Genomic DNA, 6,000 nt, shown 5'->3' with positions numbered 1-6,000 from the left:
AATTAAAACATAAAAGACCTGCACAAATAATAATCACCAAATAAAGGTAAATCTTCTACGAGAACTTACCATGATGCCTGGCCACTGGAGCAAAGCGTTTGTTTCCGGCCTTGACATTTGTCACTATTGATTCTGCCTGTGAGAGAGGAAGAGCTCCACTTCCTTGACAAAGAATGATTTATCCTCCCTTACAATGCGATTTGCAACCTTCAGTCTCATTTGAATCCTCACCTCTAGAGTCTTTTTTCTGATAGGAGAAACCATGAAGAAATTAGGTCTTTGTCTCAGAAGGCTGCCTATAATTACTTTTAATATCAAATGGCTCCAAAAGCTGAACAATGATTTTAAGGAATACAAAGCTTGGCCATAGGCAATAGGTTTGAATACACTGTACAGCCAGCTGCTCCTGGAAGCAGAGAGGGGACGATACTTTATGGTACAAATAAGAGCAGGAGAAATGTCCTCACCTGAGTTGGCCCTTGGGCTTTGTATGTTTCCAAGGAGTTGCTCATTTATTACCTCCAGATGATTTAATAGCCTGGTGTTCCAGTTAGGAGAGACCATTCTTTGGAAAATGGCTTAATTATCCAAGCTGTCTTTTGTTTTGATAACAAGGAAAAACAACTCATGGTAAGCAAGTCATAATTGGTGAAATAAAAAATATTTTTCAGGCCATAATAATCATATACATTGTATATTGACAAAATAAAAATTTAATGGAAAAAAAATAATAAATAAATAAATACAAAATATTTTTCAAATATAATTCAACAAACGCCTGTCGAGCTTCTGTCGAACACTACCACTAGGCACTAGGGGATCCATGTTTACTCATCAAATATTTACTGAGTGCCTGCCCTTTGTGAGGCAGTAGGCTGGGTGCTGGGTCAGACAATCCTTTCCCTCACAGAGCTTATATCCTGGTAGGGAAGACAGCCATTAAACAAATAATCACACAATTAAGTAATTCACTGAAATTGTGGAGACTGATGGGGATGCGGAGGTGCTATGAGAAAGTACGATGAGGGTCTGATTGAGCACTTGAGGAAGCCTACCTGAGGAAGTCACGTTTTAAGGTGTGAAGTACAGGACCAATTGGCGTCAGCTATGTGAAGAAAGGGGCACACAGGGAAGTGGGAGGTAGCTGGGGTCTCTCTCTCCACAAGCTCTCAATAGAGCAGGGAACCAGAAACATGAATGAGTAATTCTGATCGTATAGAGACTGGTAAGTGCTATAATGGAGATGCAGTGTGCTGTGATATTGTGGATGGATACCAGCAGGCTAAGCTTTCCTGAGCCCGCCCCTGACCCCTTGGCTACAGTGTAGGGGACAGCACAAATGAGCAAGGGGATGCCATGGAACAAGAGCAAGAGAGAGATTTGCTCTTCTTTGCTTGTCTGCTGAAGGGCTGTCGATGCTCAATAAACAGAAAATAATATGATTGTCTTTGTTGTTATTTCCTCTCTTGGATAAGTACTTTAGTTTTTAATCTCTCTTTCAAAATATGAAAACGAGGAATTGGCAAAGATGCAACGTATTTTAGATCTGAAACTTAAAAATTCTTCTTAGCTCAAGTGCAACAAAATATGCCACAGTGAAAGTTATAAAAAAAGCGGGATGGTTTCATGAGGTGATGTAATATGTGACTGAAAGTAGGCCAAATGGTGAATTAATTCTGCGAACTTTTCATGCATTCATTTGACAACTATTTATTGAGCATCTACTATCTGCCTGGCATACAGCAGCAAGTGATGCAGACAAGGTCCTTGTCCTCATAGAGCTTGCATTCTAATAGGAGAGATAGATAACAAACGAATATAATTCTAGGTGGTTATAAATACTATAGGAAAATAAAGTGCATTCAGATAATGGAGAAAGGTAGGAATGAAGATAGAGAGAATGTATTAGGATATAGTGTTCAAGAAAGCCCCCTCTGCAGGGCCAGGTTCATGAGTGTGTGACCAGTGCAATTGCTCAAACCACCACACTCAGAAGGCAGCCCTGTACTTGGGGTTTAATGCTCTACAGTCGCCATTGTAAAATTTTTTGAATTTGTGACTTGTGAGTGAAGTCTAATGGGAAAATGGAGCACGTGCCAGAGCTTGGCGCCTCAGCTCACTCATGGCCCCACCTCCCTTGGGTTCTTGGCTGCTGCTGTCAGCTCCAGTGGGCTGACACAGGCACAGAGAGAGTCAGGATGGGTGCACACCCTGAGGGCCAGGTCCCAGGGTGGAGGCATCTATAAAGGTCTGCACTTAGCCTGTGAGTATCCCTGTGCCAAGGGAGCATGGTATTAAAGGGCAAATAAAACACACCATGACAGACCAAGAGAAACCACCAAAGAAAGGAAAAAGCTTTTCCTCTTGCTTTTTGAAAAGGGCCCTGCGCCGCATTTCATTGTACACCGGGACCTGCAAATATGTAACTGGCCCTGCCCCTCTAAGGAGGGGATGTTTGGGCAGAGACCTGAATGGAGGGAAGGTGTGGGTGTTGGCACACCTAGCAGGGGACACTGGAAGTGCTGAGGCTCTCGGGCTGGAACACACTTGATGTGGTGCAGGAACAGCAGGAAGGCTGGCACGGCTGGAGCATTGCCAGCAAGTGGGAGGCTGGTGGGAGAGGAGGTGGGAGGTGCAGCCAGGGGCCAGATCAGGCGGTGTTTTTTAGGTCATAATAGGGAGCCTCGCTTCCAGTCTAGATGGAAGCTGTGGGAGGGCACTAGGCAGGAAAATTATACTGTCTGACTTATATTTTTAAAGGCTGTTGTTTTCCAGATAGCGAGACTTATTTTTAGTTTACCGATGTATTAACTCATTTATATTCCATCTTGTCATCAAAAGGATTGGGTGGCCCTGAATGAAGGTGGTGACAGGCCTGAATGCTGGGCTGTGAGAAGGGGAGCAGGAGTGACTTAGCCCAAGGGGAGGGGTGAGCCTCGTCCACTGAGACTTGGGGGAAGCCAGGTGTGTGTGGAGGCAGGAAGGAGTGAGTGGAGGGGAAGAGTCCAAGGCCTTCATCTTCCTCAGTGAAGTGGAAGCAGAGTCATGTGCTAAGAATGAGGGGTGGCTGGGCAAGGGGTCTGCAGAAAGAAGAGAAGGTTTAGAACATTTTTTGAGAGGAAAAGAAGAGAGCTGCCTTGGGACAAGAACAGAGTAGTATTTGGGCAGCACAGATGGCCTGGCTCTGGTGGGGAAACCCTTCTCCTCCTTTCTGAAAGTAACCTCCTCACCCAAGTTGTAAACGCTATTCTTTACCATTTCCCGAAGGATCTCCCATACTGAACCCCACACTCCATAAAAATGTACAGATCTCCAATTTTAAACCACAAAATTCCGTGTGATACAGATGTTCCAGCCGTGTTCCTATGTCTCTTCTACGTACATCTCTAAATGAGTGAAACTTTCTTCTGCTCATCCATAGCCTCCCCACTCATTCCCTCCCCGATCTCTTGACATATGATTTTTATTCCATCATGTTATTGAAATTTCCCTGAAGGTCACCCATGTCTTAGACTGTGCATGTGTCTCTGTGTGTGTGCACGTCTGTGCTAACCTGTAAGAGCATCTTCCTTATTTTTTTTCAGACTCTTGTTCTGAATTTGCTGGACACTGAGCTCCCACGGTTCTCCTCCCATCTCTCGGATCACCGCCTTCTTTCTCTCCTCTGTTGTCCTCTCTCCTCCGCTCAGTCCCTCATCCTGGGTACTGCCTGAGACTCAGCTCCTGCTCATTGCTTGGCCTGCTCTTCAGGAAGCTTATCTGTTTTTCTTGCCATCAACTACTCTCAAATTAACACTGTCTTCCAGCTTAATGACCAGCTCTCAGTTTATGATTCCCAAGTCACACCTTTAAGCCCAAACTTCTCTCCCCAGACTGTTGTCATATTTCCAAACTAAAACCATCGTGTGCAAAAACAAGCTCAAATATTTTCCTGCAAAAATCTCTTCTCAGGTTCCAAATTTCTGTCAGTATTGCCATGTTTGGGTTCACCATTTGTGGTCCTAATTTTTAGTTTGCTGTCCTCATCCTGCACATGTAATGTCTCATCACTTTCGTCCTCCAAGCACATCTCAGATATAGTCCTTTTCCTTCAGTCCTTTTGACTCATTTACCCAAGACACAGACTTCGAAGTGACCTCACAGTCCTAGTCTCACCTTCCTCCTACGACTGGAATTCTTTCTCTAATGTCCCTGGCCAAGATCAATCACTCATTCACTCTACAGATATTTACTGAGTACCTATTACGTATAGTGGGAATACAGTGCTGGACAAAGAAGGCAAAGCCCTTGCTCTCATAAAGCGCATGTTATACTCAGACAGACAGACGATAAATAAGAAAATAAGTGAAATCATTTCAGATAGTGATAACTGGTAGGCACACCACATGGTAAAGTATTTGAAAGTGATGGTGGAAGAGGTAGGATGGAATTCTTCACTTAGTTGAGTGGTCAGAAAAGTCTTTTCTGAGAAAGCGGCATTTTAGTTCGGACCTGGATTAACAGAAGTAGATAACCGTGCTAAGCTCCAGGGGCAATCCAGGCAGGGGATATCCAGTGTGAAGGTCCTTATGTGAACGTGGCATTGTATGGGAAACCAGAAAAGTGCAGTCACCTAAGAGGAGGACAGTAAAAGATGAGTTTGGAGAGGCAGCTGTGGCCAGACCACATGGGGCTTTTTAGGCTAGGCTGAGGAATTAGAGTTTTATTCTAAGTTCAAGGAGAAGCCAAAGGTGGGTTTTAAGCAAGGTGGTCATATAATTTGTTTTGTATTTTTACAAGATCACTCTAGCTACTTATGCATGGAGAAGGGATTGTGCAGCTACCAAGAAGGTACAGGGAGAGAAATTAGGAGTCCAGCTGGGAGATGACGGTGGCCTGGACTGGGTAAGGGCGATGTAGGTGGAGATGAGTGGACAAATGTGTGTTAAAATATTTTGGAGGAGGGCCGGCCCGTGGCTCACTCGGTAGAGTGTGGTGCTGACAACACCAAGGTCCCGGGTTCGGATCCCATATAGAGATGGCCGGTTGCTCACTGGCTGAGTGTGGTGCTGACAACACCAAGCCAAGGGTTGAGATCCCCTTACCGGTCATCTTTAAAAAAAAAAAAAAAAAAAAATATTTTGGAGGAGAGATGATGGATTGGATATGAGGATGAAGGAAAAGCAGGAATCAAGGATTGACTGCTGGGTTTTGGCTGAAGCAGTGGGTGGATGGTGACACCATTTCCTGACGTGGGTAAGTGTGGGGTGGTTGTAGAGAATCTCCGCCTGCACACTCCCAGTGACGGGACCTTCACTACAAGGACAGGCTATCATGCCACTGATAATAGAAAAGTCTTACACTGAATACAAGTCTGTTTCTCCCCAAATTTACCCATTCATCCTAATTCCTCCTTTTCCACAAAATGAACTGTCTTTTCTTTTTCCTACATGGTGGTCATTTTCTTTACCTATGTTAAGGAGAATTACTATGCCTCTTGAAGTTTTTTCTGAGCTAAATATCCCTAATTTACTCAATTTTCTTTCCTTATTTCTGCATCACGACTGACTCAAACTGGTCTTCCTTCCACCCCATACTAGTCTATCAAACAAACTTTGTCTAGGTCCATCTTCCTAAGGCACCCATCATTAATCACCAGGGCTGACACTCTGCTATGTGCTGGGGAAATATATGCAATAGGTACTAAAATTAAACTCTTCTAGCTCAGTTTTGCTGAGACCAGAAGGCAATAGGTGTTACATCTTAAAAGCACTACCACGCAAAAAATTCAAAGTCAGAGACCAAGAAGATCCTTAAACTTCTAAGAAGATCCCACATCTATAATATAAAAGAGTTGAAAATGAAAATTGAGAGATTTGGCAAGGACACTGGGTGACACAGCTGTGAATACCATTCCTCCCAGGGGTTGGGGGAGGGCTGCTTCCCTTTTACCTCAAGTCAAGAGAGATGGGCTTCAGGGGGTTGTTTGGAGAGCTTGACGGGAGGCATCAGCAGTTAGGG

The sequence above is a fragment of the Galeopterus variegatus genome, unplaced genomic scaffold, assembly GCF_000696425.1.
Source record: "Galeopterus variegatus unplaced genomic scaffold, G_variegatus-3.0.2 Scaffold1611, whole genome shotgun sequence".
Lineage (NCBI taxonomy): Eukaryota > Metazoa > Chordata > Mammalia > Dermoptera > Cynocephalidae > Galeopterus > Galeopterus variegatus.
Note: the sequence above shows the minus strand (reverse complement) of the source record.